General features: G+C 36.9%; 1 long non-coding RNA gene and 1 other non-coding gene across 2 annotated transcripts; both read left to right on the forward strand.

Annotated features, from left to right (window-relative positions):
- The first annotated feature begins 831 nt into the window (after positions 1–831).
- LOC140709608 (uncharacterized) lies at positions 832–9437 on the forward strand. Its single transcript, XR_012090136.1, has 3 exons — positions 832–945; positions 3395–3465; positions 9308–9437. It is a non-coding gene; the product is annotated as an uncharacterized lncRNA (long non-coding RNA).
- On the forward strand, positions 2171–2277 carry LOC119623718 (U6 spliceosomal RNA). Its single transcript, XR_005239802.2, has one exon. It is a non-coding gene; the product is annotated as a U6 spliceosomal RNA (small nuclear RNA).
- Positions 9438–16209: the final 6772 nt, after the last annotated feature.

The raw sequence follows: 16209 nt of genomic DNA on the forward strand, positions 1-16209 counted from the left end.
TCAGTGCCTAGCACATGCCTATTGACATCATTAACTGAAACTCCTATGACTATTCTTACCATTATTATTATTATTATTATTTTTTTTTTTTTTTTTTTTTTTTTTTTTTTTTTTTTGAGACGGAGTCTCGCTCTGTCGCCCAGGCTGGAGTGCAATGGCGCAATCTCGGCTCACTGCAAGCTCCGCCTCCCGGGTTCACGCCATTCTCCTGCCTCAGCCTCCTGAGTAGCTGGGACTACAGGCGCCCGCCACTGCGCCCGGCTAATTTTTTCTATTTTTAGTAGAGACGGGGTTTCACCATGGTCTCGATCTCCTGACCTTGTGATCCGCCCGCCTCGGCCTCCCAAAGTGCTGGGATTACAGGCATGAGCCACCGCGCCCGGCCCATTATTATTAATATTACTGCTTTCAGCAAGCAGAGAGCTCTTATCTTACCCTCTAGCTGATTTTCTATTACAGCATATCAGTCTAGGGAAGCTGTAAGGAAATCTTCACTTATAGCTTTGTCCACTTCAGATAAGTGGCCCTAGCATTGTTTCTTGCCCATTGAAAGAATTTAAATTAATGTCTTCTACTTTGCAATACCTCACCGAGATAAGAGGTTTCCTTGTTGTCCCTTCCTTTAAACCTTGTTGGTATTTTACAAAGATGAACACTTAAGCACCCAAGTGCTTATGTGTTTTAGTGCTTGTAAATCTTTAATTCTGCATGGACAGGCAAGATGTTAAGTTGATAAAGTATATCAAATTAGCTTTTAAAATAAGTTTATTACAGTTCCTAAGGGAGAAATTATCTCTGTCATTTTAGAAATGCTCTCATACTTGCTGTACGTTGTGGATCAGCAAGTATAGTCAGCCTTCTACTTGAGCAAAATATTGATGTCTCTTCTAAAGATCTATCTGGACAGACGGCCAGAGACTATGCTGTTTCTAGTCATCATAATGTGTAAGTGTTTACATTAAAAGGCGAGTTAATGCTAAATTGAGGTTTAAAATAATTATAACAATAGTATCTTACATATCAGGTGACATGTCACAGTGCGGTTCAGCTGGTTTTAGAGTGGCAGTCAGTTAGTCCCCTGCATCAGCCTGAAATCAGAAAAAAAGCAAGACAATTTAGAAGTACCAATGGATACAGGATTCTTTATCTCAGGACTTTTAAGACCTTGATACTTAGAGATCCCAACATTGTTCATTTCATCCAAGTATAACACCTATGGATGGGATTAAACAACAGTGTCATATCTTTTATTTTTCTGATTAGTTATTTGGGTCTTGAAATGTCCAGCTTAACAGAAAGCCTTGTACTGTCTTCTGGAGACTATTTCCTACATACTCCTTGAATTTTTCAATAACTGAAGGGATTCACTAAATCCAAGGAAGACAGTCCCTTTTATCAAGTCAGAAGGAGGAGAATAAAAAGGACATTCCAGTCATTCTGATGTTTCCCTTGTTTCTGTTGCTGCATTGTTGCCACTCAAACTGGTCCTGCTGCCTGGTAATGGTTGACCTTTGACACCAAGATGCCCTTACTGATTCATATCCCTCAAGTCTTTAAGTTCCCATATCTGTGCTTCTATGCTCAGCCCTTGTTCCCAAAGCACCAGCACCCTGCTCTGGCAGCTGGGCATCCTGACTTGATCTGCAGACAAAGTGAGCAAATTGACATTTCCCCCCATATTCAGAACCTAATGTGGAAACCACATCTTAGCCAAGAATTAGCTGAGACTTTCATGGTACAAGATCCTTTGAGGCCATTGTTGGTCTTTTCTCTGGCAGATATTAATTGGGCTTGTTCTAAAGGGTCAGAGGGGTTCAAATGATGTAACAGAAACAGATCAGTGTTTGTTTCTTCTTCTTTGCTATCAGATCTATACTGTGAGGCACCTTTATATTCTGTATAGAACCTTAGGCAGTAGAAAGTCCCATATGAACCTTCTCCGAGCAGTGGCTCCCAGTTGTGGTTGGCCCTTGAGTGATCTGTTTTACATGATAATGAAAATTGTCCAAGCTACTTTCATCTGTAACTCAAGATTTTAAAATATTTTCAAATTCTACCTCACAGGGAGCCATTGAAGAGAATTTTCAGAATCTCAAGTAGGTTAGTTGGACTTAACAGAACCAAGCCCTGTGCATGACTCATCACTAATCATGTGTAAAAGTAGCGCTGTGTGCTTGCTTCCGCAGCACGTATCCTAAAATGGGAACAATACAGAGAAAATTAGCATGGCTTCTGCGTAAGGAAGCAGCACAAATTTTTGAAGCATTCCATATTTTGGTCAGTCACTAGAAGGTCATTTGACTATTTGCTGACTAGCTCTAAGGAAATAGTGTGAATCAAAGCAAAATGGGTGCCACCAAAATATTGAAATTGTGATTTGCACTAAAAAAATAGTCATATAAGATGGTCTATGAGGTGACTCAGAGCTGAATAATGTGTTTGGTGCAAAATATGTTGTTAGTGTGTATGTCAAAAATTAGAGAATGTCAACTTACAACTTCTTCATGGAAACTAAAAAACATATAGGTAGAGTTTTGGTCTCCATGTCTGCTGGAATTGAGCATCAATATAAACCATTATCCTAAGAAACATCTGCTGGCTCAGAGTTGGAGTCGGTAGAGAAGGATCACTGGTCCAAGCCAGGTCTTAACATCCATTGGTTTTTCTGCCCTTGGTGTGATTGGTCAACTCTGTGATAGTGGACACTCACATTATCTACTTTAATGAGATATTTATGAGTAAATTTAGTTACAAACTAAGACGTAGTTGAGATGCCCAGAATTATAAGCCCTAAGGAGCAGGAAAACTAAGAAGTAAAATTAAGACTTAATAACATTTGCTGAAAACTATAACATTTGCATATTAGAACCTATGAACAAAATATGCATTGGGTTTTATTTGGGATTCCAAGATAATTTTAGTTATAATGTTTAGGGACAGATTATTCCTTTGCTTTACTATTTCTCTGAGCATTTAAAAAATGTTATCTTGTTAAATCTTTATAACAACCTAGTGAAATAAGGCAGCAAAGTCCTCACTTTGTTGAAGAAGACATTGAGCCTAAGACAAGCAAGTCTTCCAAGAACAAATAGCTGTTCATTATGGAGCTAGGACTTAAGCAGAGTTGGAACGCTTTCTATTATGTCATGCTAATGCAAGCTAATTTACTGGGTCACACTGCTCTCGATTTATGAGCATTTCACCCTACATTTTTGTCTTCTTTACTTAGAAGCTTCAAGAGAAGTTTGTAGAATGAACTCATAAGTGGATGGGATAATACTGTTAAGTTCTGATATTATGATATTGTTTGAAATACTCTAAGAATTTTACATTTGGTAAGTTTTTTACATCAGTATTAAAATAGTAATTTGGTTTATTACATTTTTATACATAGAATTTGCCAATTACTTTCTGACTACAAAGAAAAACAGATGCTAAAAATCTCTTCTGAAAACAGCAATCCAGGTAACACTTGTGATAGTGAATTACTTTAGGTCAGTTGTCTGCAATCTTTTTGGTACCAGGGACCGGTTTTGTGGAAGACAGTCTTTCTATGGGCTGGAGGAAGGTGGGGATAGTTTCAGGATTATTCAGTCATGTTATGTTTATTGTGCTACTTTATTTATATTATTATTACATTGTAATATATAATGAACTAATTATACAACTTACCATCATGTAGAATCTGTGGAAGCTCTGAGCTTATTTTTCTGCAACTAGATAGTCTCGTCTGGGGACAACATGAGACAGTGACAGATCATCAGGCATTAGATTCTCATATGAAGCACACAACCTAGATCCCTTGGATGGGCAGTTCACAACAGGGTTCATGCTCCAGTGAGTATCTAATGCTGTCACTGATCTAGGAAGGGGCAGAGTTCAGGCAATAATATGAGCCATTATTATTGGTTGGCTGTAAGTACAGGTGAAGCTTCCCTGGTTTGCCTGCTGCTCACCTCTTCCTGTGTGGTGTGGTTCATAATAATCCATGGACTGCTACCGGTCTGTAGCATGGGAGTTGAGGAGTGCTGCTCTGGGTGGTCCTATCATAGATAAAAAAGTAAAAGTAAGGAACTTTTGATCTCAAAAGAATGCTGAAGCAAAGTTATGTTACATATGCTTGTCCCAACAAGGTCTCACTATTACTGATTTCATTCCTCCTCATTTGAAGTTGGAAAGAGACACATTTACTTTGTTGGAACAAGATGTGCTCTTCTACGTGCTGGTTAGTTGTCATGATAACAGCAATTTTGTTAGAACAAATGCTCTGCTACCATATGCCAGAAGATTGTCATAATAAATATACAAATTGCTCAACTCTAGGCTCAGGAGATTATAATAAAATTAGAAAAATGTTTCACAATAACAAAAATGCTAGTATGCTACCTGGTTGTGGACACCTAATACATTGTATAACCCAAACGGTATGAGGACACCTTTAATGTAGCCATCAATTTATCAAAGAACTTTTGTAAGTTGGGTTTTATAAGTTGCAGGACATAAAGATGGAGCAGATGTAGTTTTGATCCTTGAGGTGCTCATAATAGAGCTGTCTCTATTTCATTTCTGTGCTTTTTCAATAGAATTTACAAAGAAAATATTTCCATTTATGTTTTCACTTCACTTAACAGATAACTATCGAATGTCTTTTAGATACTAACCATTTTTCTAATGCAACAGAACACAACAGAATACAATTAAAAATACAGACAGGAGCTTGTTATTATCATTGTCATTATTTTTTTGTTTTACTACTTTACTCAGTTCTTACTGTGTGCTAGATGCCCACCGGAAGCTTATAATTTATTATATATTGATTATGTGCCAGACATATGTGATGAGGAATGAAAGTTCTGGTAAAAAAAAAAAAAAAAAAAAAAAGTAGGTATGATTCAAGGGAAGCATGCAGAGTGAGAAGAATTTTTCTAGGTAAAGAAGCAGAAGAATAATGTTTGACAGAAGGAACATGCAACAAGATTGTGTGTTGGCCAGAAGGAACATCTAAGGAGATATGCCTGTTTGGCAGGAAGAGCAGCAAGTGCAAAAAACAAGATGCTTGAGTGAACTTTGCAGGGTTTCTGAGAAGTTCACTTTTGCTAGCACCAAAAGTGTGAGATACCAGAGGCTGGATATGAGGTGAATACTTAGCTAAGGCAAGTTTATGACAGACTTTTTAATACTACAGAAATGAGTAGGTTTTTCCTGTGGGCCATGGGAAGTTTACCAGGTAAAATGCTTTGGACTGCAAATACTGATGAGCAGTGGTGAAAACAGTAGGAACCAGAGTTGTTTTGTTTGTTCAGTGATATCCTAGGGATCCCTCTTGTCCCTCTTTCTGTGCTGTCGACAGTGTTTTATTCATGTCTCCTTTCATGGTTGGGTAATCTGCAACAGCTCCAAACATCTTGTTCTCACAACACAACATCTCAAGGGCTTCTTTTCTTCACCTGTGTTTTCTAACCAGGGAGAAAACTTAGAAGCACACAAGGGGCTTCCTGTAACATTTCATTGGCTGTGTTACACTACCTGCTCATTCCCCAACCAGGCACTGGGAATGCAAATCTGTGATTAGCTTAGAATTAACGTTTCCCTTTCTGAGGCTGAGGAGGGAGATTGGGATAATAAACATCCCAATAGACTTGTGTTTCTTCTGCAAGAAAGAATAAGGAATGGCTATTGGTAGGGAGCGAACAATGTTTGCTGCAGGGGCTCATTGGAGACATTGGAGCAGGGGAGTCACAAGATTAAATTTGAGTATTAAGGCATTCTGGTTATGGTGTAAAAGGGGTTAGCAAGCTTTTCCTGTAAAGAACCAGGTGGGAAATATTTTAGACTATGTGGTCTCTGTCATAACTACTTACCCCTGCTGTTGTCTGCTGTTGTAGAGTGAAAGTCACCACCATTCTATGTAAGCAAACAGGCATGACTGAGCTCCTATAAAACTTTATTTACAAGCCATAAGGCAGTTTTAATTTGAACTGTGGCCTATAGTTTCCTGGGACTGGTGGAAGGTTACCATGGAAAGAAACCAGGAGACAAAGGAAGCTTTTACTATAGTCAGCTATAGTTTCCATCACACATCCTTGGACTAGTATCAATGTATTATAAGGTTTTCACCCATCCATGGTGGAATAAAGTTAGGAATCTCAGTTACTCATTTTAATATGTTGACCTTTGTTTTTATGGTGTTATGCCTTTTTATTTGTTTTGCTTAATTTTTTTCATGTAAGAACTAACATTAGTAGTTGGCGGTTTTCTTTTAAATAGAAGCCATTTTGTAAATGTTTATGTTCCCAGTGGCAGTGGGAATACAAAGCAGAGGCAGAAGAGAGGTATGGTCCATATGATTTAGTGATAATTGAATGAGAAAGGCTTGGGGGACTGAGAGAAATGTCAGATGATTTACAGGTTTCCAGGTCGTACACTAGTATTTAACCTGGACATGAGGAAGGAGTAGGAAATTTTCTGGTGAATACAGAAGAGCAAAGAGCTGCAGGTCAGCAGGAATGACCATTTTTTTCCTATGCATTTTTAATGGAATATTCATGTAGGATATTTTGAGTAGGTAATTGGATAACCAGCATTTATAACTCACATCCTACTAGTTTGACTCTCAGTAACAAGACTTGTCAAAGATCAAAGAATCTGAAAGTTGATGAAAATGTCCATGTGTATCACCATCAGTGACCGAAAGTCAGCATCCACAGAACACAGAATTGGGACAGGTGAACTGAATAGATAAAGATGAATATCAGAGTTGTGTTCCTCTTAGGGAATGATAGTCTCCATGACCTGTGTGAGTCACGGCTGCCAGAAAAGAAAGAGAACAAGGAGTGTATTAAAGAAGCGCAGCAAATTCAGTCCTAGAGTGCCCTGCTTGACTTCATGTCATAGTTCTGATTTCTAAAATACTATTTTCTGCAAAATATGCTTTCTGTTTTTCCCCTCTTGTAGCCTGCAACCAAACTAGAATCCCTTCAGTGGGGTATTTTTGTGTTCTTCCTTTAATAACAGCAACATATAAATAACAAAAAGAAGTAAGAGAAAGAGTGTTTTTTAATAGGCTAGTATTTAACGTAAACTTGAGAGTGAGTACCAAGATTATACTTAGAATTTACAGACCGGGTAGGAAGACGAGATAGAAATCTGAAGATTACTGACTCAAACATAGTGTAGTTTCATTGCTTTATTGTCACATCTCTGAATTCACAACTATGAATTATATTTGTATGCACTATAACTTTAGAAAGCACCTTCCCAAACCAAATATTAGGTGATTTATTATAATTTCTTTGACTTATTATAGAATTGACTTTCCAAGTGCTCATGAGAATTATTGAGAATTTGCTACATAGTAACATCTCAGCTGTGTCCACAAGAGCTATCTGTCACCTTGTCTTAATGACTATTGGCTCACTAGGAATATTGGTTTTGGCATTAAAAAGATATTTTTCTAAATGCAGATAGGACCAGGGATCACTCTTGAACATTAATGTCCAAGCATCTTAAAATTACACATCAGGTTTCATAATCTGACTTCTGCCCCACTCTCCATCTTTAGCCCTTTTCCCTGTGCGCCCTTTCTCTGGCATTACTGAGCTGCTGGTAATGTCCTACTCACTCGTTCACTCTTTCAGGCCTCACTCCTGCTCTTGCTGCTGTGTGGAATGCTGTTACCCTTTCCTGCCCTCTACCACTTTTAATCTGGCTAGCCTCAATATTTCAGTCTGTGCTTGGGCATGTGTTCTAGAAAAGCCATCCCTGATATGCTTTATTTTCATTGTTTTTAAACCCTAATGCCTAGCATGTATGTAGCAGGACTCAATAAGAAATTTGTGAGTAAAATAAAGACTGTTTTTACAAAGATTATGTGCAAGACTGTTCTCTGCAGTCTTGGAGCAGAGGGGACAGACATGTGGGGGAATAATGTACAGTTCAGGTGGTAAAGATGCAGTAGAAAAATCAGTGAAGTCAGAAGGCAGCCTCAAGGAAGGAGGTACCTTTTTATCTGGGGAAAGACATGCAGAATCAAGGAAGACTTCACATATCATTGTTTTAAAAGATGAAACTAAGGCCAGTTGTTGTGTCTTACAACTGTAATCCCAGCATTTTGGGGGGGCTGGCGGAGGTGGATCACAAGGTCAAAAGATCAGGAACATCCTGGCCAATCTTGAAATGCCATCTCTACTAAAAATATGAAAATTAGCTGGGCATGATGGTGCATGCCTGTAATCCCAGCTTCTTGTGAGACTGAGACAGGAGAATCGCTTGAACCAGGAAGTCAGAGGTTGCAGTGAGCTGAGGTTGTGCCACTGCACTCCAGCCTGGTGACAGAGAAAGACCCTGGCTCAAAAAAAAAAAAAAAAAAAAAAAAAAAGAAAAAAGAAAAAAGAAAAGAAAAGAAATTTGTCAGAATAGTAGAGGGAAACATTTTAGATATTAGGAAGACATTGTGCACTAATAAAGGTGTCAGTAGTAGTTTTGGAAATCATTTATAAGGTACTATTGTTGCAGAAAACAGGAGGCAGGAGAGACCCAGTGGGTGAAACAGGAGGATTTTATTTAGGTACACACCAGTTCAGTGGATTTGCATCCAAATGCTGAGTCCTGAACAAAGACAGAGCCTGGCTTATAAAGGCAAGCTTACAGAAGCAGAACAAAGGCAGTTAATCATATAGTGACAGTTTTGCAATCTCAGCATAGCTTGTGACTTTGCAACTACATTGAAGGAAAAGAGGAACTTGCAAAATATATACATTTGTGCAAATAGCTATGAGTAAATGCTGAGGGGAAGGGCAGATGGTAAAGGAATTTGTTTTTTTAACCTTGCTCTGGGATGTCTGGAGCTATACCTGTGGGCTCTGGCTTCTTGGACAGGATCAACACGACCTTACCTGGGCCCTGCCTGCTACTATCCTTAGAGTCAGAGTAGCTAATTGCAGGAAAACTTATTTCTGTTTAAAACTAAATTTCCTTTTCATTACATTTACTGCTTCATGATTAGGAAGTGGAGAACAACATACTGTGTTACCTTATATGTTTCTACTGTATTTTAAAGTTGTGTTTCTGGTGGTTTTGTTCATTTATGTTGGGTGGATGAATTTGTGAGTGAATCTCATCAGGTGTCTCCCCAAGAGGTTTGTTGAAGTCTTAGAAAATGATTTCCTAAGTAACTATTTCATGAAACACTAAACACTCAATTTATGAGGTAAAATAAAATGTTGTCTTAAATCTATTTTTATAAAGGCAATACTTTTTAACTGTTGTAAGTGGCTCATTTTAACTGAATATATGGATTTCTCAACAGAACAAGACTTAAAGCTGACATCAGAGGAAGAATCACAAAGGCTTAAAGGCAGTGAAAATAGCCAGCCAGAGGCATGGAAAATTTTACATTGAAATTTTTGATTTAATGTTGTTTTCTTTTCTTTAATAATATTAGGTAGTCCAAATGAAATTACCTTTCAGACTAGGTTTTGAGAATCAATAGAATCTTTTTTCTAAGAACTTTTTAATAGATTCATAAAATTTAATAAATTCAGCAATCTCATTAACAGAAGAATCAATAGATTCTAAGTTAGCATTTGAAACTTAACTTAAAAAACATAACCACTATAAACTTTAAAATACTCTTACTTTACAATATTCTTATTTAAAATATTCTTATCTGCCTTTTTGATTAGCTTATAGGTAATCTTTCCTTTTGGAATAGAAGCAAAAGAAATTCCAGAACTTTGTTCTTTTATTCTTACAACACCCTGATATGATAAAGAAAGTAACATCAATTATTGGATATTATTCAGCATTAGAATTATGAACAATGTAAAACTGATGGTCCCTGAGCTGGATTCGTGGTTGAAGAGTAATCATGGTCAGTGATTGAAAATCTGCAGTTTTATATTGCAGTCACTGATAGCAAGGTGAAAGATATATTCTGCCTTGTGATCTCTCATTGACCTCAGCGTTTCTCTTCAGGGAGGGAACCAGGTCATAAAAACAACCCAAATGCCTATTACAAGAATCATATCTTGCAGAACGGGACCTTTGGTGTTAGTGCAGAAACACAATAACATTCGAACTTACTGCAGTTGCAGAAAATCAGTACAGATTATTAAAATTTTTATCCACTGTCATTAGTACACATTAGGATATATTAGAAGTGAACTTAAGCAGATAAACTAGATACATAACATTATCATATTACATTATATAATTTCAATTAAAATTTAAGAATTTGCATTTCTTTCTGTTTGGTGTTGATTTCAGCTCCTAATAATTGAAAGCATGCCTACAATCCAGTTAGTAATCTGTAGAGGCTCACTGGTTAGGGTTTGGTGAGGTAAACTCTTTTCAAGTGAGGAAGACTTTGCAACACTACAAATCATCCGCTGATGCATTTTTGGCAGATTTAACACATAACAAATTAAGTGGAGTCCAAACAAATGGTGACAAAGTTAAGTTTGCTGGTTCATGTTTTTCTTCTCCTGTTGGCTAAGGTGAATTATTTTTCCCATGTTAGTCAGAAGCCAGTGGTGTGGCAGTAGCTGAACATAGATTAAAAAGTTAATTTTTAATTTTAATTATTTATTTTAACAGTTAAATTTTAATTTTAATTATTTTCTAATTTTTCATTGTCTATACTTGATTACTTAAAATAAAATTATTTTTAAAACATGCATTCCAAAAGAGGAGACATCACAGAAATACAACAAGCAAATTAACCTTCTATTTTTGCATTTGCAGGAAATGTCTCAAGAACCAGAAATAAACAAGGATTGTGATAGAGAGGTATACCATTATATTCAAATATTTCTGTTGAATTAGATTTTTACATTATGTTGTTTAATAAAGTGTTGTAAGTGTAGGCATACATGATCCTATCATGTAAGTAGCATAAATCATCAGTGAAAAATTTAATATTTAACTCAGAAAGAATTCTGGATGTTGAGTTTTAAAGAGATACAAACCCCAGAGATATTCTTTCATTATTATGGAATAATCCTGAATGGTGCCGTAAAGTGCTAGGTCATGCCACTTTAGGAGCTTTGGATCAATCATTTTATCTTTCTTGGTTTTAGTCTGATTATCAATAGATAATGTGGCTAAAGAAGATAATTTCTTATTCTGTGTATCTTCCAGCTAGAAAATTGTATGGCTATCGAATGTGAAATTTGGGGAGCATCTTATTTTCTGGGCATCCACGCTTGTACCTCAGCAGTTTCACTCTGCTCCTTGTGTTGTGGCGAACTTTGGTTCCCATGTTTCAGTGAGAACCATCATGTTTTTGATATCCCAGGGACCAAATGAAAAAGAATGATCAAAGGCAGTGGGGGAGAAGAATATCTCAGTGCAGAAAAGGGCAATCTTCCTTTCTATTCCTGAAGCCCCACAGTGTCTCATCCTCTAAATCTGACTGCTTAATGTGAGATCTAGGTGGTAAAGACAGAAGAAGACACATTTTGCATCTTTGTCTTTTTATTTGTGTGTTCCCACGAGTCAAATGGGATAAATACATATATAAGATTCTGAAGAGTGGTTGGGAATAAAAGCACAAAATGAAGGAGGGCCCTTTTTGAATTTTGGAAAATTCTATTTTATTCAGTCAAACAGAAATGAAGCAAACTTTACAATGATATGATAATTACATCTTAAAATTAGATGGTAATTGTTCTGTATATATGATCAAACTTGTGTGAAATATTTTTAATGACTACAATAATGACAAACTAAGTCAATTGATAAAATCAATTAAAAAGGTTCTTTTTATTCAATAAAGTGAATATCCTTAATATCCTTAATATCAAACTTCCACTCAAGGCTGAAGAAGAAATGAAGAAGCACGGAAGTAATAATATGGGATTACCAGAAAACCTGACTAATGATGCCACTGCTGGCAATGGTGATGATGGATTAATTCCACAAAGCAAGAGCAGAACACCTGAAAGTGAGCAATTTCCTGACACTGAGAATGAAGAGTATCACAGGTAAGCCTATGGCAACATTTAATAGGAGATAGCCATATGGTGTCAAACTAATCCTAATTTGGGCTAATATTCATGATTTAAAATGTTATATTTTTCCTAGGATATTCAACCTTGCCTGGTAATCAGAAAAATGGAAATCAGCAAAAAATGAGTTACCATTTTTTTCAGTCATTAATTTATTTGAAAAACAACGAGTATTGGCAAATGTGAGGGGAAAGGAATTTCTTTACGTTTTAGTGAACTTTTATTTTAGCTTCAGAGGTACATGTGCAGTTTGTTATATAGGTAAACTGTATCATGGAGGTTTGGGCTACAGATTATTTCATCAGCCACATAATAAGCAAAATACCCAAAAGGTAGTTTTTTGGTCATCTCCCTCCAGCCATGCTCCACCCTCAAGTAGACCCTTTTGCCTGTTATTCTCCTCTTTGTGTCCATGAGTTCTCATTGTTTAGTTCCCACTAATGAGTAAGAATATGTGGCATTTGATTTTCTATTTTGGCATTGGTTTGCTTAGAATAATGGCCACCAGCTCCATCTGTGTTGCTGCAAAGGAAATGGTCTCATTGAGAAAGACATGTCGTACACTGTTGGTAAATGCATTTCAAATATTAATTGAGTAGCATATTCACACACACATATATAACATAGTAAGGATATATATGTATGTTAAGGATATTTATATAGATTTGTTACATATATACTTATGTATAAGGACATTTATTACAGCATCATTATATCAAAAAAGTGAATCCTATTCAGTAGGAAGTTATCATTATCAAAAGTAAATCCTTACCAATAGGAAATAACTCAATTTTCATTCCCAGAAAATAATGTAGCATGCAACCATTTTTTTACAAATGAGGTTAGATATAGAGTAAACTGATTATTTCACAATTTAAAGTCTTTAGTTTTAGATAACACATCTTAAGATAATTTTGTTAGAATTCTTGTAATATCTGCTGTGTTGCAAATGGAAGCTACATGCTACATTTACACTCTACCTTGATTGCTAGTCATTAAATTTTTGTTGTCAGTGCCTGAGTGCTGAAATATTGGATCTTCAATCTGAATATTGCCAAGGGATTGTACATGGGGATCTATATTTAATATAAATGTTTCAGTATATTGGGTAAAACTTTTATTAAAATATATCAAAGGATCTTTCATCTACTAAACCAGGAGTTGGCCAGATTTTTCTGCAAAGAACCAGTTAGTAAATATTTTAGGCTTTGCAAACTCTCTCTCTCTCTCTATATATATATATATGTGTGTATATATATATATATATTTGAGTATTTGAGACAGGGTCTCTGTTGCCCAGGCTGGAGTGCAGTTGTATGATCATGGCTCACTGCAGCCTCAACTTTCTGGGCTCTAGTGATCCTCCCACCTCAGCCTCTCTAATAGCTGGGACCACAGATGTGCAACATCACACCCAGCTAATTGACTCTGTGGACTGTAGAGTGAATAAGCGTGGCTGCGTTCCAAGATACTTGACTTAGAAAAACAGGCAGTGGGCTGGATTTTGCCCACAGGTGCTAATTTGCTGACCTTGGGCTAAAAGGAAGGTGCTGCTAATGCAGTAACTCTTATTCATAAAAGTGCCCTGCATGTGTGACATTATCCTTCCTTTGAGAAAAGGATATATTTCAGTATTCACCACACCATAGTTTTCCACAGTGACTTCATATAATTTTTAAAATTTCATTTATAAAATAAGATTATTTTCAGCATTTCTACCACTTTACTCCTGTTGATAGAACTCAGTATTTTTCTGTGATCAATTACTTTGTATATTTGATGAGTATCAACTGTTCTAGAATTGGCTGATTTTTATCAAGCAAGAAATACTCTCCTTGAAACTTTTAGTGTTTCTTGGTCTTTATGTATAAGCATGAACAAAGTGATATTCAGCTTATGGAATCTAGAAATGTTCAAGGCAACTTTTAGTTCTATAGTTTTAAGAATTTAACACCTCAGTCTGGCATTTTTAATGCCACATGTGTATAATTTTATAACCTTTAAAATATATAATTGTTATATAAAATTTGAAGACTACACCTGTTATATAAAATTTAAAACTAATTGTCTATTACTTTTCCATGACTGTGGAAGAAAATGACAACATTCTCAGTCATGACTCCTAAGTATGGTGTCCTTAAAAGAACTGTCTACACTCATGAACTCAATTTTCTTTTCATTCACTCTTAATCTCACACCAGTAAGTCTTCAGTTTCAGCACTCCTCCAACATTGTTTTTCCTCAAGATTATCACTAATTTTTTTCTGTAATAAATCTAGGCATTTTTCTTACACTTCATTTTATTTAATCTGTCAACAGTATTTGAGCCAATGGAGGACATCTCTCTAATAGCGTCTTCAACTTGGCTTTCAGGACCTCAGTCCCTCAGACTTTTCCTCCTGCCTTTCTAGTCCTTTCATCATAGTCTGTTTTGCTTGCTCCTCCTCATCTTTCTCCATTTGGACATTATTTTTTCCCAGGGCTCAGTCCTCAGTCTTCTCTCTCATGACTTTTTCTTTTTTTGAGACAGAGTTTCACTCTGTCACCCAGTCTAGAGTTCAGTGGTGTGATCTCGGCTCACTGCAACCTCTGCCTCCTGGGTTCAAGCGATTCTCCTGCTTCAGCCTCCTGAGTAGCTGCCGTTACAGGTTTGTGCCACCATGCTTGGCTAATTTTTGTATTTTTAGTAGAGACAGCATTTCCCCATGTTGGCCAGCCTGGTCTCAAACTCCTGACCTCAGGTGATCTGTCTGCCTTGGCCTCACAAAGTGTTGGGATTACAGGCATGAGCCACTGCACCCAGCCCCTCGTGACTTTTTCTACCGTGTATATGCTAGTGATTTCCAAATGTATGTCTCTCGCTCAGATCTCTCTCCCTAATTCCAGATTTCCGTATCAGCCTGCCTACTTGACATCTCTATTTGGTTAGCTATTGGGTATCACACACTTGTCAGATCCAAAATTGGGCTACAGATGGCCTTCCTGAAATCTACCCCTCATGTAATTGTTCCTACTTTGGGTAAGGGCAACTCTTCCAGTTGCTCTGCCAAAAATCTGAGTGTCTTTCTTGACTCATCTCTCTCTCTCTCTGACACCTCACATGTAATCTCTCAGTAAATCTTGTCAGGTCTACCTGAAGAATATGTCCAGAAGCCAGTCATATCTTCTACATCTGAGCCACCCTCATCTGCAGTCTACATGAGTGTCATAGACTGGCAATCGATAGTTCTGGCTTTTAAAAACTTCCCTTTTCATCAATTCTTAACTCGGTGGATGTACTTAAAATATAAGTCAAATTGTGTCAGTCCTCTGCCCCAGCCCTTCTGATTGCCTCCCATTTCACTCTGAGTATGTGTCAAATTTCCTCCTAATTCTCTCCCTTGCTCTGCTTCAGCCTCACTGAAATTCTTGCCATCCCTTATCTACCCCTAGTGCTTAAAGACTCCAAGCACACTTCTGCACTTGGCAGTTCCCTGTGTCTGGAATGCTTTTTCCCCAGATATCCTCCTAGCTTACTCTTTCCATTCCTTCAGTTCTTTATTTAAAACCTCCTTTCTACTAAGAAGTAGAAAAAGGGTAAAAAGAAACACATTATGGAACAACCACTTTCTGAGGAAGAACCATGTACTACCCGGACGCATCATGCTTAAGATTCAACTGGGAGTGTACCAGGGAGGCTCTCTAACGTAACCAAGGGAAGGTTCAACGAAACAAAGTGATTTATCATCTCTAACTTCAAATCCATTTGTATCTTGACATCAACACTCTTAACCTTATATCATCATTTCTTAGAGTCTTTGATATACAAATAAAAGGTTTTTTGTATTAGAAAGAAAAAAATCCCCTTTCTCAGCAAAGACTTTTCTGACCATCCCAACTTTCCTACCACCCTCCCCATCAAACGCATAAACATTTCATTTTCCTGCTTTAGTTTTTCTCCTCTAACGTACTGTATATTTTGTCTTCTCTGTCTGTTGTTATTGTGTGTTTATCTCACTCTCATGAATAGGGATTTTATTTTTCACTACCATATCCTCACTGCCTAGAAAAAGACCTAGCATATTGGATGTAGTTACCTAATAAATCCTTATTAAATGAGTGAGTGGAGTTTATCCTGGGTATATTGTTTGATTGATTCTCACTTTTAAAAAGTTTGATGTGGTTCACTCTAATAGTTTTGCCTGCTAATTATATGCATTTA

The sequence above is a fragment of the Chlorocebus sabaeus genome, chromosome 2 (assembly GCF_047675955.1).
Source record: "Chlorocebus sabaeus isolate Y175 chromosome 2, mChlSab1.0.hap1, whole genome shotgun sequence".
Lineage (NCBI taxonomy): Eukaryota > Metazoa > Chordata > Mammalia > Primates > Cercopithecidae > Chlorocebus > Chlorocebus sabaeus.